This window comes from Pristis pectinata, chromosome 7 (assembly GCF_009764475.1).
Source record: "Pristis pectinata isolate sPriPec2 chromosome 7, sPriPec2.1.pri, whole genome shotgun sequence".
Classification (NCBI taxonomy): domain Eukaryota; kingdom Metazoa; phylum Chordata; class Chondrichthyes; order Rhinopristiformes; family Pristidae; genus Pristis; species Pristis pectinata.
Window position 1 is genome coordinate 49,297,265 of NC_067411.1, and position 26,645 is coordinate 49,323,909.

A 26,645-nucleotide genomic window follows, 5' to 3' on the forward strand; every position below is an offset into this window, starting at 1 on the left:
CTGGAAGGAGTCCTGCACTACTCAAACTGAGCAGGCAGACAGGATTTATGCAGTAGTGAACCACCAGTCAATATCGACCTTGTCTGATGGAAGGCCTTTGTTCTGTGCATTGCCAGCAGTCCAGATGTTTGGAAGGAAATCGGGCATGTCTGAGATTGTGACCAGATTACAGGGGGCAAAGTGGGAGAGAGAGCCCAGGGGCAGAAAGAACAGTCACAAGACCATTATGGAGCTTGGGGTGAGGTTGGGCTTTTGGGAGCATGAGTGGGAGCCCGTATTCACTTGCTGTGTTTGTGAGTAAGGGGGGTTAGATTGGGTGGTGGATTGGGGGACAGGGTCTGTAAGTGCCAATCTGGCCAGCAATGTTGGGGATTGCGTGATTGGCATGTAGTAGGGGATGATTGGGTGATAAGAGTTGGGCAGGATCTTGGGAAGACATATACTGTTAGGCTGAGAGACTGGGGCTCTGAAGTAAACACCGAGTTAAAAGGGGTGCCACCTGAGTTTGGTTCCAGCACTGGTTGGACCCCCTACCTGGGGACGATTGCAGGAAGTCACCCAACGCAGGCTTGCTGGATGTTCCTGCCGGAGTAGTGTGCAAATGGCATGAGCCACCCAAGTGCGAAGAAAAATCCTGAAAATAACAACCAACATGTCCATGTTGTTGAACACCACTGTATGTGCCCGAGGTCCTTCAAGCATTACACCGTGGATGCCCATAGGAATCCAAAATGATTTTGCATCATACTTCATGTGCACAATCTCATTCAAAATTATTTCTCATGAAAATTTGATTGTATACTGTACAAAAGCTTGGCATTACTTGATCTAATGGAGATGGTGGGGTGGACATTCTTTTTAGTACCATCTCAAAAATAAACATTACGTATTGCTAAAATTGCTAATGGTTTTGTTTCTTACTAATCATTTTAAATGGCTCTAATTCCATCATGATCATTAATCTTTCCTTGAGCATTTTACCATTTTTGGAAACATGATTCTGTCACTGTTCACTGTGATAAGAAAACAACAGCAAAAATAATCAAAGGATCAAAAATGGAGTGGGTTCTCTCCCTGTTCTCCATTTATATCTCGTTAGTCAGAATGTAATGGCCTTATCAAGGTTGCAGATGGCAACACAAATTACAAGAGTGAAGCTCGACTGGTTTCAAACAGTATCATTGCAAGGGGTTGCATGTTTCAACTGTAACAGTCCTTGCTGGTATTCTGTCTGCAAAATACAAGGAAAAATAGAGAACTGAATGAAGGAAAATGCAGGAAACATTTGAAAACTGTAATTTATGGCAGCTTGAAGAGTTCAAGTTTATTAGGACCCAGTGAATTACAAGACGGGATAATTTCAGTGATGTAATTTTAGGTATCCATGTTTTATTGCAGGTTTACTAAGGTAGGTTTTTGGAAAATATTCCAGTTTGCCGTTTGTGGTCATGATAAATAAAAATTCTGAATAACAAGTTATGCTTATAGTTAAATGTGGTCCAGAATCATCAGCATTTACTCTATGCTGACAATTGCATGCAGCGTGCATTCATGCTGGACTGCTCCTTTAGTGACACATGTAATGCTGTTAGTGATTGTGCACAGCTGCTGCCCACAGACCTAAGTCATCCCTGACCATCTCCTGCTGTTTTTGAAAATAGGAACAATCAGTTTTCCTTTGAAGATGGCCATTAATTTTATTAATAAAAATGAAAAAATGTATACAGCTGCCATCCTCAGAAATTATTACAAATTTGCTGTGAAGAAATAGAAGCCATAAGAGATATCTTTCTGGATGAAAACTTGGCTTGTGCAGCATTGTAAACTCCTAACTAATGTAACTTTTTTCCCAATGGTTGGTTTTCTTTTGTGATGGGACCTTGAGAATTGGTTGCATATTTAAATCTGCATTTACTCCAACTCAATTTACTGTACAGTTCAGTGCATTCAATCATTCACATAGCATTACCAAGTCTAAAAGCCATATTGCATTTTTATTCTTATATGGTCAAAGCTAATCATGAGTGAACTACAAAAGCAAACTTTTTTTTCCTGCAATCAGAAGAGTGATTTCAACCATATTATTAAGAAACAGTGTAAATTAATTGTTTGTCTTTTTTTAATAATGAACTTCTCTGGAAAGGATTGTACTTACCGTAAAAGAAACTGAGTGGTTAAAGTTTCAATTTGAGAACTAAGGCTAACTCACAAAAGAAGCTATTTTGTGATTAAGTACCACTTGGAATTTAGAGTTGTTGAAAATATGAATGCTGTGGTAACCCTTGCCAAGTTTAGTAATGTTGTCAGTGTAGCATACTTTTAATGATGCAGAAGGGGAATTATGATTTTTGAGTTAAATATTTATAGTATGAAAAGATGTGTTCCTTTTAATTATTACCGTCATCCTTACATTTTGCAGGCTTCACATCAAAGTATTTTGATAAACCTCATAAAATTGCTTTGCATTAGCAAACACTCTCCACCCCCGAGGGAAAGAATATTCAGTTCCATGCTTTATAGACAAAGCAAAATTTAAAACCAGTGAAAATCTAGCTCTTTATCAAGATGAAGAGGCCCTTCAGTTTTTTTTTCCTTTAACAAAATATTTGCTGATGTTAACCAGGAAGATTGATGAGGGTAGTGTAGTAGATGTGGGCTACGTTGATTTTAGTAAGGCGTTTGATAAGGTTCCACAATGGTAGGCTTCCTCAGAAGGTCAGAGGCCAAGGGATCCAGGGAGGCTTGGCCATGTGGATTCAGAATTGGCTTGCCTGTAGAAAGCAGAGAGTTTTGGTGGAGGGAGTGCATTCAGATTGGAGGGCTGTGACTAGTGGTGTCCCACAGGGATCGGTTCTGGGACCTCTACTTCTTGTGATATTTATTAATGACTTGGATGAAGGGGTGGAAGGGTGGGTTAGCAAGTTTGCAGGTGACACAAAGATCGGTGGTGTTGTGGATAGTGTGGAGGGCTGTCGAAGCTTACAGAGGGATATTGATAGGATGCAGAGCGGGGTTGAGAAGCGGCAGATGGAGTTCAATCCGGAGAAGTGTGAGGTGGTGCACTTTGGAAGGACTAACTCCAAGGCGGAGTACAAGGTTAATGGCAGGATTCTGGGCAGTGTGGAGGAGCAGAGGGATCTGGACATCCATATCCACAGATCCCTGAGAGTTGCCTCACAGGTGGATAGGGTAGTTCAGAAGGCTTATGGGTTGTTAGCTTTAATAAGTCGTGGGATCGAGTTTAAGAGCCGCGAAGTAATGATGCAGCTTTACAAAACTCTGGTTAGACCACACTTAGAGTACTGTGTCCAGTTCTGGTCACCTCATTACAGGAAGGATGTGGAGGTGTTGGAAAGGGTGCAGAGGAGATTTACCAGGATGCTGCCTGGATTAGAGAGTATGGATTATGAGGAGAGACTAAGAGAGCTTGGGCTTTACTCATTGGAGAGAAGGAGAATGAGAGGAGACATGATAGAGCTATACAAAATATTAAGAGGAATAGATAGAGCGGACAGCCAGTGCCTCTTTCCCAGGGTACCAATGCTCGATACAAGAGGGCATGGCTTTAAGGTAATGGGTGGGAAGTTCAAGGGAGATGTCAGAGTGAGGTTTTTCACCCAGAGAGTGGTTGGTTCATGGAATGTGCTGCCTGGGGTGGTGGTGGAGGCTGATACATTGGTCAAGTTCAAGAGATTGTTAGGTAAGCATATGGAGGAATTTAAAATAGAGGGATATGTGGGAGTAAGGGGTTAGATAGTCTTAGATGTGGTTTGAAGGTCGGCACAACATGGTGGGCCGAAGGGCCTGTATTGTGCTGTATGGTTCTATGGTTTAAAGATGTATCATATTACATTTTTATTCTTGGAGGGTCAAAGTTTCTCACTGGAAAAAGGTGAATGGTGAACAGAAGAAATCCATTTTTCACACATTCGCAGGAGTGGTTTCGATTATATTATTAATTTCACCCTCAGTAAACTTTTCATAAGCGCTGTGGTCATAAAGACAAAGGATGTTTGCACTAGTTAATTAAAAATTTCAGGCACCTACTTCCAGCATTCCAATAGCATGATTAAATTGTAGGCTGCTGCTTCTGTTATTTTACCCCCGTGCTGTAACTCAGCCCTGTCCTGGAGTAGCTCCCCACAATGTCTAAACATAATATCTCAGTTTCTCACGCTACGCATCCTCTGGGCCCCTGAACAAGACTGTCAGTGTTTTCTTGTGTTGGAGCCATGTCCAAACATATGTTATAATAGGCATCTTACAGCCGGCAGACAAAGGAGGGTATTATCCCATCAGTCCACGCACAAGACTTTTATTGTAACTCTATAGAACTGTGGTAAATGTTCCAAAAATGTGCTACTACCATTGATCAGTTTACAACAGATCCTTGTGTGTACTGAATTAATTGCTATTAATTTAAACATTACATTCCAAAAACATACAGAGTATATCCCTTCATCTCAATGACTTTTCATTAACTGTGATCAACCACACTAATCCTTGTTATGGGTGCCCAAAACTGATTGCAATTTATCCCATTGGTTTTCAGATATGCCCAGTGTCTACTCTGCCCCCTGACTCGCAGTGTAGATCTGTCATAGGTTGGCTTTAAGAGTTCCCTCTACAATGTCAGATTGTGCTTTACACATTGTCTTCTTCATATTTGACTCCACTTACCATGCTTTACTATAGTGGTGAATATATAGTATGCAGACTTTTAACAATATCAGATGTGCACACTCACTTCTCACATTGCCTAGGCTGTTCTTTGGGATTGAGGATGACTTGCTTCCATTCCTGTTTTGTGAATATTGAAGTGGCCAAAGAAGAACCTGAAAAATGTACCACAGATGGGGCAGGTGGTGCCCACAGAAGGATGGGTAGTTTATGAAGTGATGCTCTCCTCCCACCATTAATGTTGGGCTTCTGTGTGCTCCTGAGTCAGGGACTTGACATTGTCAAGGCACCACCTCATTTTTGAGCAGTTGTGGGCCAGAGGTTCCCAGGATTCAGGAGAGAAGTTGCATTTTTCAAGCAAGTTTTGAGAACATCTTTGAATTTTGTTTCTTTTATCCCATGACAGAGCTCAGGATAGAGTGTGTGTTACAAGAGTCTGGTGTTGGGCATGTAAGTAATGTAGCATGCTCAACAGAGCTGATTGAGTTTAGTTAGTAGATGGAATAGGCACTTGATTTGTTCCATTTAGTCTGTAAATTACTCCTTTCCACTCACCGAAATTAGTGATTCCTTTGTGTATGGTTTGAGTCAGCCCAGTTGAAAATGCATATCTACAGCCCTAGCTATCATTCTCTCTATTAAGCAACAGCATAATAATAGCATCCTCAGTTTCTTCAATTCAGTGATTTCATGTTTTCTGTATGGTAGCCTTCAGCTCCAGTTTGGATCCTTGCCATGGGTCACCAAAACCAATGGCACAACATCCCCTCAGTTGTTGGACATATCTGGCACTTGCATCATCCCTCCCACCTCTCTCAAATCCTGAGGGAATGGTGGAGGCAGGTACCATATTAATATAGAAGTATTTAAATGAGCACTTGAAACATCCTGGCATAGAAGGCTACAGAGCGAAGGCTGGGAAATGGAATTAGTCTCGATGGGTACCCCATGTCCAGCATGGATTCGGTGAGTCAAAGGGGCGGTTTCTGTGTTGTATGGCTCTGACTGAATTGGCTTTAAAATTTACCAAATTGTTCTTTAAAGCAGTCTTTTCTAAATTTGATTCCTCTTTCCTATTCCTCTTCTCAACTTCCAGACTTTTACTTTAAACTTTCTCTTCAACCACATTGAAGCTGTTTTGGGCAGTGAAAATAATCGCTCAAGTTACAGTCTGGTTAATTTTGGGTTATGAAAATGCAGGTTCCATGAGATGACCATTGCAGCTGTGCTTGTGTTCATGTGTGTATGAACTGTCTGTACAACAGAGCTTGTCTCCAATTATCTGGGACCTCCTTGTCACTGGATAATGACCTCGCTGTGTGAAACTTGCATTGTAACTGGTGTGCAATGGCCGCTCCATACAAGAGAATTTACCCATGACGCCTTTCACTCCACGCAACTGGAGTGGGAGCAAGTCATCTTCAACTTCAAGGAGGCTGTCTCCCCCCCCCCCCCCCGGGTGCCTGGGGCACCCTCCGCCCCAGCGTGGAGCACTTCATTGGATAGAGTGGGTGTGTTTTCCTTGGAGCCGAGGAGACTAAGGAGAGATCTGTGTGGTACAAAATCATGAGGGGTTATAGTAGGAAACTTTTCCTCAGTGCAGAGGTGTGCAAACTATAGGTTTGGGGTAAAAGGGTAAGAGGTTTAGGGAGAGATCTGAGGAGCAATTTGTTTGCCCTGAGGGTAGTTGGAATCTGGAATGTAGTATCTGAGTGGAATGGTGGATGCAGATAATCTCTCACAATACTGTATCTCAGAAATGTCCAGATCAGCACTTGAGTAGAAGGCCACAGACCAATTGCTGATTAATGGAATTAGTATAGATGGGTACTTGATGGTTGGCATGGACATGGTGGGCTGAAGGGCCTTTTTCTGTGCTGTACTGCAAGATGGCAGATCATGAAGGTGATTCTTTAATAGAATGTGGTTTGAATTTATGGTTTTTTACTGGGAGCAAGGTGCCGGTTTGCTTTTGAAATTATAAGAAAAAAATATTAAGTTTTTTTTCATCCCCACCTACTGTCAGTTAGCCCGGATCTCTACCGATCTGGTTGATGAATTGAGTGCCTATCCTGTCACCAGCTGCTTATAGAACATAAGAGTACAGCAAAGGAACAAGCCTTTTAGCCCACATTTTTTTGTGAATAATGGGCATTTTCATATATTGATTTAGTGATTGTTAACTTGTATATCAGACAGTACCTTTTACCAGATTTGCTTCTAATGTGTACTAAAATATTTTGTGTTTTCATGAGTATAAAAATTATCAGTCAGGTTTTTTCACTTACACGTGCATTGTTTCAAGAACGTGCACAGTCATAGAATGGTAAATAGTCTGTTTCCTTAAGATTTGAGGAAAAGTATCACTCTGCAGGGAGGAGGAGACAGTCAAGGTGTATTCAGAAATGTTGGAAAAACAAGTTCAGCCCACGTGATAGTTTGAGTGCAGTGACCACCCCATTCTAAAAGAATTTGCCCGGACACCTTCCACTCCTCAAAACCAGAAGAAATCCTAATGATTGGTGTCCATTTTTTTATCTGCAAGTTGATTCTAGAAAAGATATGGCACCATAAGAAAAGGGACTCCTTAAATGAGATTGAGGACCTTTTCTGTGTGTATTATTGTTTGCATGGGAATGCTAATGAGAAGCTGTTGTGAGAAAAGGTTCTTTGAGGTCTCAAAGGTAGAGGACTCTGGACACAGTCTTTGGAGTTTTAAAAATGATTTAATCACAAAGACAAACGCGAGAATAGAATGAATGGGAACGGATGCACAGTCGCACACATGCACACGGGTGATATCGAAACGTGGGGGAAATCGCAACGGGGTGAGGCGCACGCGCACACACACACACACACACACACACACACACACACACACACACACACACACACACACACACACACAGAGCGAACTGGTTACAAATGATCAGGGAATAAACAATATGATGCCTGAACACCCCGACTCTGTGCAAACATTGGCTCTATGCTACCAGGAATCTACGCAGGACGCTCCTCACCCCTGTGGAAGTGCACACTCTTACCAATGGTCCCTTTGGCGTGGTTTCGATTCCTGCAGCAATCAAAAGACCGAGAACCACGCACATGTGGCATTCTTTATAGTGCTGGAGAGCTGGGTGGAGCCAGCCCAGGTAATTCAAAAGATCCAATAGGTCATGGCCAGGTACAAAAGGTGTGTACAGTAACCAATGGTCAAGAATGTGCACTAATAGATGGGTGGAGCCATATCTTGATTGACAGTGGTGTCGCTTTCGACCAGTGCTCAATGGTGTCATGTGACATCCATGACCTTTCACACTACAGAAGCCTGAGGTGATTTGCACAGTAAAGAAGGATAAAAGGATGGCATAAAGCCAAGGCATAACAAATTATGTAAACACGCTGCTGAATTCAAATCCCAATCACTGATTCAGTCCAGGTGCCAACTGCTCACCTGTAAAGTAAAAAGCATGTATGCTTTTTCACCACATTTAAAGGTGCTATATAAGTAAGATTGCTGCATGCTCAGTTCACCATTGCTTGTTTCACTTCATGATACCAAATAATTATTTCCCGTCTTGTTTGCTATCACCCAAATAGCTCAACATGTTAGACTTAACAACTAATTAAAATGCAAATTAGGATGGCCCTGGGTATGTTTTAAATGAATTCATTGAAATCACGAAAACACTAAAATAGCACCTTACTGCATAGCATTTTGCTGCTGATTGATTACTTTTAAAGATGTTATGCAGCCAAGCAAAGAAACTATCTTTTGCATAGCAAGGTCCAACAAACAACAACCAAGACTGGAGCAAAAAACAAACTGCTGGTGGAACTCAGTGGGTCAGGCAGCATTTGTGGAGGGAAATGGATAGTTGACATTTCGGGTTGAGATCCTTCAGACTGTCCATTTCTCTTCACAGATGCTGCCTGACCTGCTGAGTTCCTCCAGCAGTTTTTTGCTCCAGATTCCAGCATTTGCTCTTGTGTCTCCAACAACCAAGACTAATTCGATCATCCAGTCCACTGACCTTCAGTGAGCTGTTGACCAATGACCAGCCAATCCTCACCACTATTGAAACCTGCTTGGACTGACCTGTCATCTGGAGCTGGGATTCTTTCCAGCTGATTCCAGTTAACCCCATAATCTAGCATGATTTAAGTTTCAAAGAAGGGAAACAGGTGATGGGAATAAAGGGAGTGACTGAGATATAGTAAATACCAAGAGGGACTGAACTGTGGGTGTGGAGGTGCCATCCTCACTTGTATCATTCACTTCCCCCGGGCTGTGCCCTATCATATATTTCAAATTTTGTTACAACATTGAAGAAGACTATTTCAGCCATCATTTCTGTGCCAGCTCACAAAGCATGTAACCTCCCCATATTCGCATCAACTTCCTACAGATTCTACCATTCACCTAGACGCTAAGGGCAATTTACAGTGGCCAATTAAGCTACCAATTTGCAAGTCTTTGTAGTGTGAGAGGAAACTGGAGTACCTGAAGGAACCTCGTACAATCATGAGGACATGTACAAATTCTACACAGGCTGCACTGGAAATCAGGATTGAATCCAGGTCACTGGAGTTGTGAGGGTGCAGTTCTACTAGCTGTACCACTGTGCCACCTGCAACGTTCCCTTTGTTCTTTCCACTCCTCCCTGTTCTCTGCACCTTAAAACATGTTTAATTCCTAACTTTTATCGTTATCATGAAAAGTCTTTAATCTGAAACATTAAATCTGTTTCTCTTTTCAGAGCTTTTGTCTGACCTGCTGAGTATTTCCAGCATTTACTATATTTAATTCAGCACACCATAAGGCCCTTTCCATCCCACTTTTTCCCCTTGCACCACCTCCCTAATTATTAAACCTTAATCAAACTGACAATACTTTTTTCTGTTCCCTGTATAAACTATTTCAATCGTAAGTTGTAAATTCTTTGTGCCCCGAACCCTCTTTGGACTATTGGCGATTGGATCAAAATTGATTGAGAACAAAGCTATTTTGATACTTTATCTGCCAACATTGATTTAAAGTAGATTTTTTTTACTCTTGTTGCACTAAAGGCTGTTGGAATTTCTGAAAATAACAGCTTTGTATCATTGAAACATGGCTGCACGTTTTAAGCATGGAATCTGGATCCCAGCGGGTTCTTGGAAAATGTAGAAACTGTGGCTCTGACGACTGGAATTTGGAAACATCACCCGGTATACCAGCTGCTGAACCATCAGGATTTTGGACTGGATTATCGGTGATTTACTTTGCCATCAATTCAGTCATTTCCTTACAGTGCATCCTTACCACTCGTGTTTCCTCCTTAAACAATACAGCCATGAATTGGTGGAAAGGCTGTTACACAGGGCCCAGCCCCTTGATGTCCAGTGATGGTAGGTCCCTGGACCTTCTCCATGGAACTTTTTGTGGTGGCTGCATCTAGCTGCTGTGTGACCCTCACCACATACTCCAGCATCTAGGAATGTGCCAATTGGCAGCATTCACTTGAGGATAACTCCTTATACTGGAAGCCCAATAAGTTCCAGACAGACCAAAGTGCATCTTTCACTGAGTTGATGGTCTTGCAACAGCAACTGATGTTTGTTTCAGTTTATGTCCCTGGGAATAACCTGTCCTATGTAGCTGCCTTGCATCCCTTGAGAACCGCACAGTCCACAAGGAAGTGGGTGATCCACCACAGCCATCTTGAGTGCAGTGTGCATGGTGGGATTGAGGCTCCAACTGCACATGAAGAATCTGACAGGGAGAGTCCCTCTCACTACCAGGTAAGCAAGATCTTGGTGCTTGGTTGTGGGGATGATGTATTCTGCCAAATGTCTTTGACAGTCTGCTCGAGAAACTATTCCACAAGATCCATCATTTCTCCTGCAGGACTTCCAGGACATTCTGTTCTAACCACTGCCTGATGGACTTGTGGTTGAAGGTATTTTTCTGTAGCTAGTTCTAAGTAAATGGAACATTGTACAGTAATGAGGCCAGGCCCATCCTTCATAACACTTGATTCAGGAAGAACTTCGGCACATTAGTAATACTACGTATTTGATGTTGTCACAGCTTGATGTTATCACACAATATTAGCCATTAGGATGAGGGTTGAAAGTATATGGGAGGCTCATCAAGCAGTTCTATTTTGAAAAGTGGTTGATACCTACTGTTCATCCTATCACTTTCAAATTAAGATGGATTTATACAGCTTGATACTAGCGATTAAGGTACTTGGAAAGTCAAAATCGAGTTTATTCACGTGGGGTGAAAATAAAATTCTAAATGCTGTGATAATCCGCATTGGTTTAGATTACAGACTTTTACAGGCTTTCCAATGTGTCCTGTGCAGGCCAGTGTTTCTGACTGGGGACTGACGAATCAATTCCAGGAACTGAGCAGCTTTGTGCAGGGGTTAATCTTGATACCTCCACCTTTCTGGCAGGTTAGTTCAATATAAGTAATGAGCATGCCAGTTTACTGATGGGCATACATTAGAAATGGCCAAACAGACATGACCCAATTTGCAGACCTGGCTACAAAAGATGTGATTAACAAAGGAAAGTAGATGGCATTATGGATGATTCTGAGAAATTTGGCAACCCTTCTTCTGGCTTTCCCCCCCCAGAACTATAGCCCTCTACAGCTTGTTTTTAATTGATGTTAATCACATTTGTCGAAATAATCTTTTTGCATTTTGTGCAGATGTGCTTCCATCTTTAGCTGAAATTTGGCCAGTAGTTTGTCTCCCTTAATTAATAATTTGCATGAACAGATTGGTAAAGTGGGAATTGAAGGGCTTAATTGGTCGATAGGGTTGTTAAGAAGGCGTATGGTGTGTTGGCCTTCATTAGTTGGGGTATTGAGTTCAAGAGCCACGAGGTGATGTTGCAGCTCTATAGAACTCTGGTTAGACCACAATTGGAGTATTGTGTTTAGTTCTGGTCACCTCATTATAGGAAGGATGTGGAAGCTTCAGAGAGGGTGCAGAGGAGATTTACCGGGATGTTGCCTGGATTAGAGAGCCTGTCTTATGAGGATAGGTTGAGTGAGCTAGGGCTTTTCTCTTTGGAGAGAAGGAGGATGAGAGGTGTACAAGACGATAAGAGGCATAGATCGAGTAGACAGAGACTTTTTCCCAGGGCGACAATGGCTAACACAAGGGGGCATAATTTTAAGGTGATTGGAGGAAGATATAAGGGGGATGTCAGGGGTAAGTTTTTTTTTTACACAGAGTGGTGGGTGCGCAGAACGCACTACCAGCAGAGGTTGTGGGGGAAGATACATTAGGGACATTTAAGAGACTCTTAGATAGACACATGAATGACAGAGAAATGGGGGTCTATGTGGGAGGGAAGGGTTAGATAAATCTTAGAGCAGGATCAAATGTCTGCACAACATTGTGGGCCGAATGGCCTGTACTGTACTGTAATATTCCATGTTCTAATTGCCACAAATGATTGAAAAGTGGCCACCAAATGGGTGTGAATGAAATTCTTATATGATTGTAGAGAACAAGAGTTGTAAAACTGTAGACTTTCCCTTGTACCATTGCAAATGTCCAACATAAGCATGGCAGAAGCTGTGAGGAATTATCTTCAGAGAACTGAGCAGTATCTTCTCATTCAACTTTGTGCCTTCTCTATAATGAGATCATCATTTGGCACAGCTACTCAAGTGAAGTTTGAATTTATGTAATCATTTCAAATGCACAGTAGAATTCCATCTGCTTCTATGTGCAGATTAGTATTAATTTCATTTTTAGGTAAAGCGATACACACTTTTAAAGAGGCCATAACAAGCCCACCAAATGAACAAAAAGTTCTGGTGATGCCAAATGTGTTTCAGTGGCGGCATACCTGCCTCTGTGCAAGAAGATTGCAGGTTCAATTGACTTTCTGACAGTACCAAGGGAATGTCTGAAATTACATCTTTCCAATGAGTTGCTAATGTTTAAGGGGGTGTTAAATATCCTACAGGACTATGATGAAGAGCAAAAAACAAACTGCTAGAGGAACTGGGTGAGTCAGACAGCCTCTATGGAGGCAGGAATGATTGATATCTTTGGTTGGAGACCTGCATCAGGAGTGAGTGCAGTTTGTTTATTGCTCCAGATTACAGTATCTGTAGTCTCTTGTGTCTCTATTTTGAAGAGCAGGTGTGTTCTCTCCCTGGTGTTCTGATAAGTATTTATCTCTGAGCCAACACCCACAACACCTGGAAACAGATTATCTGGCTCTTCTCACATTACAGTTTGCAGAACCAGTTTAAATTCTACATTGCAGCAATGACCACACCAGAGCTGTGGAATCCTTTGGGATATTAATTTATTCAATTTCAGTGAAGCCTTTGTAGAAACAATTTCCAAGTTATAGCTTTGGAAAGGCGTACCCTTTCTATTGCTATTTCAAGGTAATCAAGTGTGAAATTGCACAGTAATGGGAAGACTATACCACAGTGGGCTTTGGATTCCTAATAGGGTTACTTATTAGTTTGCAAATGTGCATTGAAGGTATAGTCTGTAATGTGGGAAAAGGGAGAGACGAGCTGGCTTTTCATTGTTTCTCATCAACTGTGTGAAAATGAACAGTCAAAAATAAATTTAATAGATGCCTGCTGTGCCATCAGAGGCCATATCTTCCCCAAGATCTTCAACTTCCTCCTTTAAGGCACTCATTAAAACCTATGTTTTTGACCAGGTATTGTGTTTAGTGCCTTATTTTGTTTAAAATTGCTTCCATGAAGCACATTAATTCACTTTGGTAAGTTAAAGATGCGACATAATTGCCCACACCTGAATGTAAGGTATAAGAATTACATTCAGTGCTCAGTAATGGGCTCCCCTGAATCCACCCCCTCTATCTAGAGAATATCCAAAATGATTTTGAAAGTTATAACCATTAAGCTTGCGTTTAACGAAAGATCATTTATAAAAGAGATAAACTGGTACTTTGCTTAGCAGTGTTCCCAGGAATGAGAGCTCTATTAGAATCAGTGCTAAAAGGGGTCTTTATAGTGAGATTTATTGACAGTGCTGCTGTGCCAGGAATCTGGTGTGAACCTCTGTCCTCTGCTGGTGTTTCTGCAGCAATGAATCACCCACTATTCTCTGCAGGGTGGTACTAAATGGGCACCAGCGTAAATACATTGCAAAAATCCCACTAAGGTATTACAGAAAATTGGAGAAAACAGATTCAAGTGGCTCAGTAGCATATTAAAAATTTAAGCCACAGTACTTGAATGTCATTGCACAAGTCATAAAACATGTCTTGCATCTGAGTCTAGCTTTTCTTTAGATACTGAACTAAAAATATGCAGAGTATCTCCAGGCCTGTGAATAAAAAGCAGCTAGTTGTAAACTCAACTGTCACTTTTAAATCTTCTCTCCCTTTCTACTTGTAGATATTTTTATCTTTTGTATTTTGTAATACACTCAAAGGCAATTAGATTGGATAATTCATCTGTAGAAGAGTTTGCACATTGTCTTTGTTTGCTCTTTGCATTCTCCTCTAGTCATTTTGAGTGTAGTGGTTTATGATCGCTACACCAATAAAACATGTTCATTATGTGTGGTTAAAATAACATCAAACGTAACATTGAACTAATTTTGTATCATATTCTGTTAGGACTTGTTTTGCCCAGTATTTTCTTGGCTTGTATTTGAAGAAATTGCAGATATCCAGTCCTTATTGCATGCTCCTGCCAGATCATTAATCATTAGTGCTGATTGAAGAATGACTGTTGTTCAGGTTACTGGTAGAACTCTGTTCTTCTTCAGATGCTGTTTTAGTTTCTTCTATAATGAGCTCAAGTTTTGTAGCTGAACTGGCAAGCAATCTCATCTTGCTCTCTCACTCTCTGTAATGTTCCTAGGACTAAAGAATATGGCTCATTAGAGAGCCGAACAATTAACCTAGCTTAATACTTATCAAATGGACGTTCCTTCTTAAGCAAGCGTCAGAAAGTTGTCACAGGTAATTATGAAATTCAATTTTCGGTTCTGGGTTTCACTGACAAGATGAGCATTTGTTATCCATCCCTAATTGCCTGCAAATAATTCAGCCATTAAAAGGTCAGCTACATTGATGAGGGTTTGGAGTCGCATCCAAATTGCATTGCATGGGAGATAGCAGAATATTAGTGAATTGGATGGTTTTTACAATAACCCAGTAGTTTTTTGGTCACTACTCCAGTTAAATAATCAAATTCCAATTCCACAGCACCCGTGGTGGGCTTTGAACTCGTGCCTCTGGGGTTACGAGTCTGATAATTTAATCACTGCAGCATCACCGTACCAGGCAATTTAGATGAGGCATTAAAACAAGGGCAGATCCAGCCTTGTCAAAGTGGGGAACAAAGAAAGCTTCAGTGTGTAATAGCACTTTGTGCTTGCGTACAAGGCTCCGCATGCACCGAGTGAGTTTCACACAATGTTCTTCATCGAGATCAGCACACCTTTGGAGATGGTAGTCTGCTTTGGCTGAATCTTGTTCCTAATGTACCCTTTTTCATCATTCTCTTCATCTCGGCTGTCTTAGGCAGGCAGTCCTTTGGGATTGAGGTTGACTACTTCCATTCTGGTTCTGTGTATTCTGAGGTGGCTGATGAGGCCAATGTAAGAACCACAGACTCGTCCAAAAATGGGGCAGGAGGAGACTGACAGGAATGATGGGTTGGTAGTTTGTGAGGTACCGCTTACAAAGGGTTTGCATGTGCTCCTGATGCCTGGCTTTGAGGTTTTCAACACCATTCCAAATGCTCCTTCTCCACTTTGAGTAGTCATGGGTCAGAGATTCCCAGGAGTCAATGGAAATGTTGAATTTTTCAAGGAGGCTGTGAGCACACCCTTGAATATTTTCCTCTGTCTAGCTGGTAATCTCTTCTAGTGACAGAATATCTATTTTGGGAGTCTGGTGTCAAACATGCAAATAATGTGGCCTGCCCAAAGGAGGGCCTGGGAGAGGTCATTGATGTTGGTTTGCTTATCCTTTAGTGGATTTGGAGCATTTTCAGGAACCTGTTGGTGGTATTTGTCTGCTATAAGTGGTGCAGTTCACAGAAGAATATAGGAGGACAGGGTAGGCTACTGCTGCCTGGTGGGCTATAAGTTTTGTGCCAGGTTTGAGATCTTGATCTCAATTCTTTTCCTCAATTGACCAAAGACTGATGTTTTGAAGGCGATGGTAAAATTATCACCAATGTCTACCTTTGCTGAGAGGTAGCAGTTGACATATGGGAAGTGGTGCATGTTTTCCAGGGTTGATTTTCTGCTTGTCTTTCCTATTATTGATGGCAAGCACAAAATCATGATTTTGGCTCCATTGTTGGTTTAGTAAATATAAGAATCTACAAAATAGCAGTATTTGGTCTGTAAAACTTGCTTTGCCATTCATCAAGTTCTACCTCAGGCCCACTTTCCTGCATTACACCCCACATCCCTTAATTCCCTTAACATCCAGAAATCTATCGATCTCTACTTTGAATTAACTCGATGACTGAGCCCCCACATACCTACAGGGTAGAGGATTTCAAAGCTTCACCACCCTTTGAGTGAAGAAATTTTTCCTCCTCTTAATCTTAACTAGTCTACCCCGATTTCCATTTTAATAAATATTTGCAAATTCTAACCTTTATGGTGTAAATAGTTGTAGGTAGAATGTAACTGGATTTGTAGGTGTGTGAAATTTATTTTTAAAATAAGCTTTTGAAATTTTTTTGGTTTAAATTTTCCATCTACTTGCCAGAGACCTCAGCTACTGATGCTGGTATTTAATTAATTCTGTGATGGTGTAGGACCAATTCAGTGAGGGGCTAGTGGGGGTGGGGAGTGTGTGGGGAGGTGGTATTCCATGCTGACCTGCTGGGTATTTCCAGTGTTTTCTGTTTTTACCTCAGATTTTCAGCATCTGCAGTTGGTTTATTGTTCCAGTACTAATTGATGTTTGAATGTCACTGTGCCTGACAGATGAGGGATTATTTTAAAACAAATATTCAGCATTGTGAGAAATCTGAGTTACTAATGAAAGTTTGTGCTATTCTCAGAAGCCAAGTTTTATACTAGTGTGGGTATATTGGTAATTCCAACAACCTGCCCACAGCGATAAGCCATAGCAGTTAATGTGGGTACAATCAGGACCCAAGCCTGTGTTGGTGGGTGTAGAAACTGGATGTAGTTAAAACAGTTGGAAAATTGGCCAGTTAATTTATTAACAGCAGGAAAACCCAGCCACTTGTTTGTCTGCATTTATAGTCTTGTGTTGGAAACAGTAATGTTATCTTTGAAAATGTGTTTCTACTTTGGGGTTTATTTATTATCCTAGGAATGAAAGAATGGTTTTGTGCTGCCAGGGTTTGGCCAAAATGTGGGAATCAGAGCACTCCAGACTGCAACCTGGCAATAAAGGAGGGAAATAGTTGAGGTAGTCAGATTATTTGTAATTTCACTGAATGAAACTATTCACATTATATCTATTAAGGATGGGTAGGTTCTGTAACCAGTTACACGGAGTCATCCATAAAGAAAAAAATTCCATATCTTGTTAAGTGCTAAGTTCTGTGATCATTATTAAGGCCAACAAATTGAATATTGGAAATCCCTAATAGTGCAATCGAAATGCAACCTGTTTAAGCATAACTGGCTCCAAACGTAATGAAGCTGGTGTCTAACCTTTGACCACATTTTGAGTACTCTGCCCATTTCTGGAGTCCTTGTTAGAAAAAGAATATTGAGGCACTGCAGAAGGTAGGAACACATTTACAAGGGTGATAGGTTAATGGAGAAATTATCTTGAAGGATGAAGGCAGCAGAGAAGGCTGAAAGTTAAAGTGAGAGTTCTTCCAGTGATTTTGTAAGAGGAATAGGTGGATTTACAGTTATAGGTCATAAATGTAAAATTCTCATATTCTCTCAAGATGGAGGAGGCCATTCAACCTATCAAATCTTTGCCAGCTTCCAGAGCAATCCCATCAGTCCCACTCCACCCTTTTATTTCCCTGTAACCTATTCTCTCTCACGTGCCCATCAACTTCCCTGATACTGTTTTATACGTTTTGAGATGTGGGAGGAAACTAGAGCATCTAAGGAAACCCACATGGCTACAGGGAGAACGTGTAAACCCAACAGTAACTGAAGTCAGGATCAAATGTGGATTACTGGAGCTGTGCAGCAGCAGCAGCACCTGTTGCACCACTGTGCTATCCCTAATAAAGCTTCATTAATAATTCTTGAAAGGAATTTAGGAGGAATTTGTTTAGTCGGAATTAGTGAGAGCATGTTACAGGGGGTTGTGGAGGCAAATTGCCTAGATGCATTTAAAGGAAAGCTAAGAAAGTGATGGAGAAAGGAATAAGAAGTCATGCAGTCTTGAGTAGACCTGCAGAGTTTGTGCACTGGCATGGATATGTTGGACCAGTTCCTGTGCTACAAATATTATGCATTGTAAAATGTATATTTAGCTATTAGCAGACTTGCACGCTTGGGGTGAATTAGGAAAAAATTGATATCCCTGTGAGTATACATTCACACACTGAAATAGAAGCAATAGATTAAAAACAAAAAGTCCTTTGAAATTTTTTTTAAAGAGAAAAGATACTTGAAAAATATGGGCCCTTGGTGTGTTGAATTTGGATGTGATACAGTAACTATACCTAAAACAAATTCAGGGGAAATAGAATGAAAGTAGCTAGGTTGAACATTGTAAACTGTGCTCCATAGCACGGCAACATCTTTAGCAGCATGTATTTTAAGCACTGCAAATATACACTACAAATGTAAATATAATCACCAAAGATATGACACCACCTTGCTGAAGATAATTCAGGAACCCTTTAGAAGTAATGCAATAATATTGCTCAGCTTCAATAGTACCACTGCCAAAACACTGTATGTAGTTTGGGGTATGTATGCCTACTGGATTCTGGTTGTGCAATTTGGAAAGTCTGATTAAGCATGTTGGTTATACAATCTTTTATCCCTCCTCCTACCTCCCACGTCCTAACCCACTCTGATCCCTCTTTGGCACCCCTTCTTCATTCACTTTGACTCCTCTGTAGCAACAAGCTGTTTTTGTTAAAACTCCAGCTGAGAAGAGGGATAGATGGAGCTTGGTGCAGGCACAGAGCAGCTCCAGTGGGGATGGGTGAGCAATTTGAGCTTCCCAGACACGAGCCAGTAGACAGAAGGAGTCTTGTTTTTTGTGCCAGCAAACACTCTTGGCACCAACAACAGAAAAAAAGGCACAGAAGCAGGAGAGCTTTAAAAGAACAACTATTTAAAGTTTCAACAAAGTCAGGTTGAAGTTTACTCTGTCTTTCTAAGTTTGCAACAGGCCAGTAATGTGATTATTGATGTAGTACAGAGATCCTGAAGTCAGTAATTTTTTTGTAAATGACCACAAGCCAGAATATCTTGTTCTGTAGTGAAATTCCTTTATGTGGGGTTTAGATATGATAGTAATTTTAATGTAACAATTGACTCCACAATAATCTTCCTAACATTCTGTCCTTTTTTGCTACTCGTGAAACCTGTGTCGTACTTTCAACCATTCCAGTGGTAAATCTGTTAACAGTGCATGAGTAATAACTTCCTGTGAAAGATCAGTTCACCCTCTCAATGGTCTATCTACTGACCATTTCACCCTTCCCAACTGCAGCAACTCTGTTCTAACTGCAGCAACTCTGTTCTAACTGCAGCAACTCTGTGACTGAAAGGTCTTACTCTAAAGGTAAATTCCCACTGCCACAAACATAATTTTTCCTTTGATATATTGTTTCTGCATTTCCCCCTTCTCACTTGGCCTGAGTAAATGGTCCTTAAGCTTTCTTTCCTATTTGGTGCCTTTATCAGCCAATTTTACACAATTTTAATATTATAAAGACATAATTTCTCAGTTACATTACAGGTGATTATATTGGTATTTCAGAAGTTACAATGGGATACATTAGGGTGAAGAAACAAATTCTTTTAAACTTCCCAGAACCAGCTTTCTGCATTTGAACCAAGTTAAACCCATGTAATGTGCACACAATACCCATATTTCTAAAAGTTTCTTAGGACAAAATTTAGACACAAGGAGCCTTTATTTTACGACAGTATTGTGCAGGCTAACTCTGTGGATAATCAGAAACTGCATGAGGTCAGACATCTGAGTCTGCCCCTTTCCCTCAGCGTCGCACACCTGTTTTTTTCTCTCTCTCGCTCTCTCTCTCTCTCTCTATCTCTCCCTCTCTCTCAGTTTCTACATCCACAGAGTTGGTTCTCTCATGGTGTGGAAGATGCCCTTTTTAGGCAATTTCTGCATCATGCACACAAACCTTTTTCTGCACAGTGCTTGCACAGCCATCCAGCTGGTTAATGTATGTGCACTCAGCCACTCTTCCTGCAGGAGTTGCTAAAGGATTCCACCCTTAATTGACTGATGTCTTGACTCCTCAAGAGCTCGTCAATTAACCTATTATATCCTGTTCTTGCTAAGCATAAACCTCATGTACTGACCTTCCTACATTGGGCTGGAGCAGACCTTCCTGTTGGTCTGTAGCTATCATTTTGCAATAGAAATGCCCAGTCTTATTCACCTCTGTTTCCAACACAGATTTCTACATAATGAGCAGTTTGCCACAACCAGAACAAATGGCAGGATTCCAATTGACAGATGAATTTCACTATGATTCTTGGCTATTTGAAAGGACTCCTCCTTAATTTCCTTCATTACCTTGCATTAAAGTGTAATAATGCTCATGTGATTTGTTTAAACAGTTTCCCTAATGTTCTGTAAGTGTTAGTATCTCACACCTGATGTAACTGTTTTGTTAACCCCTTTATTGTCTCCATATTCACCTGTTCTGGCAAATACACATTTAGTAGAACCCCTGCCCTGATCCTTGCAGCTCCAGATTAGGATAAAACAGCAAAACACAAATTCTCCAGTAGGACAGATCACCTGTGCTTGTATTTCTGGTGTACTTCCTGCCCAAAATACAAGGAAACCTCATCAGTGACATGGGATGTACCTGGCACCAGGTCAGCTCCAGGAGTGGGATATAAGGAATCAGGGGATGGGCACAGCTAGTCTGATGATGGATGCAGTCTAATTACCAAAGCAAGTTAAATTGTTCCACATCAATCAGAAGTTGGCTAAAACCGAGGTTCAAATTCAGCACGAACCTGTCATGAGTCTGATTGGTCATACATAGCCTATTGTGTGGCATTGAGAGGATAATGCAGAAGGAGATTTAAATTGTTGTTTAGTGAATCTGTTTGGTTCGTTATATCTGCACCTCATTATCTCAAAATGGCATTTTTTTACTGACTTCCCTCCCTCTGAGCCCTCTCAAACAGCTTTCAACATACAGTGGCATGCAAAAATTTGGGCACCCCTGGTCAAAATTTCTGTTACTGTGAATAACTAAGCAAGTAAAAGATGACCTGATTTCCAAAAGGCATAAAGTTAAAGATGACACATTAATTTAAGCAAGATTACATTTTTATTTCCATCTTTTACAATTTCAAAATAACAAATAAAGAAAAGGGCCCAAAGCAAAAGTTTGGGCACTCTGCATGGTCAGTACTTAGTAACACCCCCTTTGGCAAGTATCACAGCTTGTAAACGCTTTCTGTAGCCAGCTAAGAGTCTTTCAATTCTTGTTTGGGGGATTTTCGCCCATTCTTCCTCGCAAAAGGCTTTTAGTTCTGTGAGATTCTTGGGCCATCTTGCATGCACTGCTCTTTTGAGGTCTATCCACAGATTTTCGATGATGTTTAGGTTGGGGGACTGTGAGGACCATGGAAAAACCTTCAGCTTGTGCCTCTTGAGGTAGTCCATTGTGGATTTTGAGGTGTGTTTAGGATAGTTATCCTGTTGTAGAAGCCATCCTCTTTTCACCTTTTTTTTTACAGACGGTATGAGGTTTGCTTCCAGAATTTGCTGGTATTTAATTGAATTCATTCTTCCCTCTACCAGTGAAATGTTCCCCGTGCCACTGGCTGCAACACAAGGCCAAAGCATGATGGATCCACTCCCGTGCTTAACAGTTGGAGAGGTGTTCTTTTCATGAAATTCTGCACCCTTTTTTCTCCAAACATACCTTTGCTCATTGCGGCCAAGAAGTTCTATTTTAACTTCATCAGTCCACAGGACTTGTTTCCAAAATGCATCAGGCTTGTTTCGATGTTCCTTTGCAAACTTCTGATGCTGAATTTTGTGGTGAGGACGCAGGAAAGTTTGGGGGAAAAAAAAGGGTGCAGGATTTCATGAAAAGAACACCTCTCCAACTGTTAAGCACGGGGATGGATCAATTGTGCTTTGGGCTTGTGTTGCAGCCAGTGGCATGGGGAACATTTCACTGGTAGAGGGAAAAATGAATTCAATTAAATACCAGCAAATTCTGGAAGCAAACATCACACCGTCTGTAAAAAAAAAAGATGAAGAGGATGGCTTCTACAACAGGATAACAATCCTAAACACACCTCAAGATCCACAATGGACTACTTCGAGGCACAAGCTGAAGGTTTTTCCATGGCCCTCACAGCCCCACGACCTAAAAATCATCGAAAATCTGTGGATAAACCTCAAAAGAGCAGTGCATGCAAGATGGCCCAAGAATCTCTCAGAACTAGAAGCATTTTGCGAGGAAGAATGGGCGAAAATCCCTCAACAAGAATTGAAAGACTCTTAGCTGGCTACAGAAAGTGTTTATAAGCTGTGATACTTGCCAAAGGGGGTGTTACAAAGTACTGACCATGCAGGGTGCCCAAACTTTTGCTTCGGGCCCTTTTCCTTTTTTGTTATTTTGAAACTGTAAAAGATGGAAATAAAAAAGTAATCTTGCTTAAAATATTAAAGAAATATGTCATCTTTAACTTTGCCTTTTGGAAATCAGGTCATCTTTTACTCGCTTAGCTATTCACAGTAACAGAAATTTTGACCAGGGTGCCCAAACTTTTGCATGCCACTGTATATCTTTCTCTTGTGCTGCTAGCTGTAGTCACAAGCTTGACTGAATAAATCCCATGGGATGCCCTTTCTGCCCTCCCTCATCAGTTCATTAGCCCTCTTTTTTTTTTCCCCTTTCTAAAACTGAGAAGCAAGGCTATGGGTTTCCTTTTCCTATCAGTTTCCTGCATGAACCACACTCGGGCTTAATTTCTGGATTGTACACACAAACTCTTATGCTGCACAACACCTTCACAGCCATTTGGCCCTGTTTATATTGATACAGTCAGCTTCTCTCCCTTTTAGGCGTTGCTGCTGAGGAGGCCTGTAATAGTTAGGACAGAGTTGGATTTCCAATAATCAAAAGATTTGGATCTGGGCAGTCCAAGTCAGACTTAACTTTCCTTCGACACCAAGACCCACTTATTTTAAGGGTACAGTATTATTTAAGTTACGACTACAGTTGCACTGAGTAGTGAAGCTATGATTAGGGGCTTTCTGTACTCTGAGATAAAATCCCTTTTCAACCACATCACTAGGTATTCAGTATAAGAGTTATATATGAACTTAGAGTCAGAGCTCAATGTATACTGCAGGGAAAGTCTATGGGATGTGTCATCACATGCACTATTGCAGATAGCTCTCTGCGGCAATTGAGAGTAGATGGGAGTTTAATAGTTATATCTGTTTTCCACTGCAGTCATAGATTCTGCATCCTGTTTTCTTCTACATATCTTGACCCATCCACATACCCATCTCTGCCTTCAGATGGACTCCTAAATCCATCTTCTATTTCCTACACCACTTCAACTCCAGAAGTGTGTGGTTCCTCTGAATAATTAAGATTTGCTGCCAACACCAGTTGAGCCAGCACCTACACTGATAACTCTGTTCCATCCAGCAATAGGGTCAATCCTGCTACCCAAGCTCTTGATACCGTTCTATCCTTAGTCAGAACCACACCCCCCCCCCCCCCCCCACCCAGCAATAGCCAGGTGGGTACATAACAGGTAAGGAGTGAGATGGTTCACACTGTAAAGTGCCTAATTTCCCAGAAGTTAGCTATTAAATTCATCTTACAAATCAAATACTCATCCTGTGCTTCTATCAAAACCTGAGAAGCAAAGCTTTCAGTTTACATTTTCCAGTAGTCTGCTGCATGGATGCTGAGGCATAATTTCTGGATTATGCGCACAAACTCTCTTTTACTGCACATTGCCTACATGGTCATCCAGCTCCATTAATGTAGTTATAATTGGTTTCTCTTCTCACGAGTATTGCCACAGAGGAGGCCTGTGATGGATAGAGTTGAAGACCCAGTGGTCAAATTATTTGGGGCTCTGAGGCCTAAATCAGACTTGACTTGCAGGTATTTATCAGTGTAGCCTGAGGTATTAGTTGTTGCCAATGTACATTAGGTCTCATCCTAGACCAGTTTATTATGCCCTTGTTCTCTGTACCCAATTATCCCAGACATCATCATCCCTAGAATTTGCCTGGGAATTGCTTGTTAGAGTAAAATATCCATTGTTGCTTCCTTTAAGTTCTCCAAATAACAGCAGAATTCAGGTTCAACATACATGTTAGCAGTGTTTACATTCCTTTAATGCTTTTATCACTAATCCCACTCCCACCACCCCAAATTTAAATAAAAATATGACATTGATGGTTTCCCCATTTTGCAAAATGTGAATGTTGCAGAATGTAATACCAGTGATGTTGAAGTTACTTTGTTTTTGTACTCCTTCAATTGCACACTTTGTAGAAAAATGATTAAAGTAATTATACCATCTAACTTATCTTTTGTGCTGCATTACCATTAACACGTGAGCTGTGGTTTCCTGCTGCTTCAGAGTTGACCATGCTTGTTAAGCAAATATACAAACGGATGTCCTGGGCGGGGATCAAGTAAGAATCCTTCTGCATTAAAGGGTTCATAGGTAAAGCCCCTGAAAATTAATCATATTTTCCACTCAGAAAAGTCTGTGGCATAGTTGTGTAAAGATGTCACAACTCTACAACTGTATTCTGGCAAACTCCCAACTTCTAGACACGTAGCCATGAAGATATTCTTGTGCCATATACCTAAGGGGTAGCCACAAGTTGCTGGAAATGTTCAAAAAGCATGTTGCAAGGATATGAGGTACAAACCCATATCATTTCCTGTTTGTACAGGACCAGAATATGTATAAATTTATTAATTAAATGGTTATATCTAACAAAACATTGCAGATTTCTACTGAGTTGCGGTAGCAGTGGAGGAACCTGCTTCAAGGAGGTGGAATGGAAGGTGTAGTTTGTTGTAGGAACAACAGAGCTTTTAGTATACATTACCCTCCTGATTTTTGATTTTGTAATAAAGGTCATTGTGGCAGCTTAATTGCAGGTTTTTATGGACAAAGGAAAGAAAGAGCGTGGTGAGATGTTGGCAGGATAACAGATTTTCAATGGACAGTGACCAGTTCCAGATAAACATTGATATTGTTAATTTTGCTTTAAATGATTTATCAACACTATTTTGTTGTAGAATTGTTTGTAGAATTTGTTGTTGCCACTTGCTATTTTGATTTGGTTTTGTATATCATACATCTTTCTGCATGAGATGATGTCCTCTGCAAGTTTTGCCAAAGTCCAAGTGTGGAATTTTTAACTTGCGCTTAGTTTCGAAAGCATTCTGTAAACTTTCTATGGTTTCCAATGAAAGGAGTTTTTTTCCTGGTGATTAAAATTGTGTTTAATATTTCTGTCAAATTGATTCTCTTTAAAAGGCAAGATAAACTCAAAACTCTGTGTTGAGAACTCGTGGAGAGAACCTTCCAGTTCAGCTTTGGCAACTGTTGCCAACTCTGGACCTTTTGCTGGAGATTTTATCGCATGGCTACCTTGGTGCTCCTTCCTCCACCCAATCCTATTGCCTCACTTCCTCACATTTCTGCCATTGGCTTTCCAGCACATCCACCTTTGTGACCCACAGACTTCCCAACCAATTAGGAAGTCAAAAGACTCTCTGTCACTCAATTGGATGAATTTTGACTGTCAGCCAAATTGGCTGTTCTCCTCAGTTTTTGATATTTTTATAACTGGTAAACAAAAGTATTTTGAGGAAATGAAAATAAAACAATTTATACTTAATTGCTGTCAGCAACTGACTTTTCAGTTCCTGGAGACTTCATGTCCATCCTCTGGGTTTGACAGCATCAGTTATACGCATGAAGCTCTAATCCAGTGTGGTTCCAAACTGGAAGTGAAAGCTTGTTTGGGAGCAGTATCTGCACCGTGTTTTTCAATCAGCTTGAACTGGATTTCTACTGTAGACATTACAGAGAACTCTGTCCAAACAAATCTTAAATACAACAAATTCTGGGCATAAGTAGAACACTCGCAGAACTTTCATCGGGAAGCTGAGTTTGAGTGTTACCACTCACTGTTAAGTAACGCATTGAAAAGGGAATTGCAGCATTAATTCTGCACTTAAACATTGCGATGTTGACACGCGATTCTGCAGCGGCTGGAATCTGGAGCAACACGCACAAAATGCTGGAGGAACTCAGCAGGTCAGGCAGCATCTATGGAAGGAAATAAGCAGTCAATGTTTAGGGTTGAGACCCTTCATCAGGACTTCGGATCTGTGTATACATACTATAGAACTTCTGAAAGGGTTCGGTCTTAAAGCTAAAATACCTTGCTAAGTCATTTTAGTTTGCTCGCCTTCTTTCCCCTCCTGAGGTATCACATTGCTGTTGCAATGATCATATATTATCTGTGATTCACTTAATCTTTGCAGTTTTGGAAGAGATGAAATACGCTTGTCAAAGTGTTACGCATTTTGTGGAACCAATGACTGAAACAGTGGTGTCCAGAAGTCTCAAATTATACTTTGCATGTAAAAATATAATGTTGTAACCCTTTTACACTATCTTTCATATCCCTATCATGTTCCATATCACTTTACAACCAATTAGAAGTGTGATCACTGTAGTAAGGACAAGATCTTGTTTGTACAGTTTTGGTTCCATTGTGCTAGTATAGTGGTT

The 26,645-nt window shown here is 40.9% G+C and overlaps 1 protein-coding gene across 1 annotated transcript in view; it reads left to right on the forward strand.

Moving 5' to 3' along the window:
* The window catches only part of LOC127572263 (tyrosine-protein kinase JAK2-like), a 223,318-nt gene that overhangs the window by 37,526 nt on the left and 159,147 nt on the right, over nucleotides 1–26,645 (forward strand).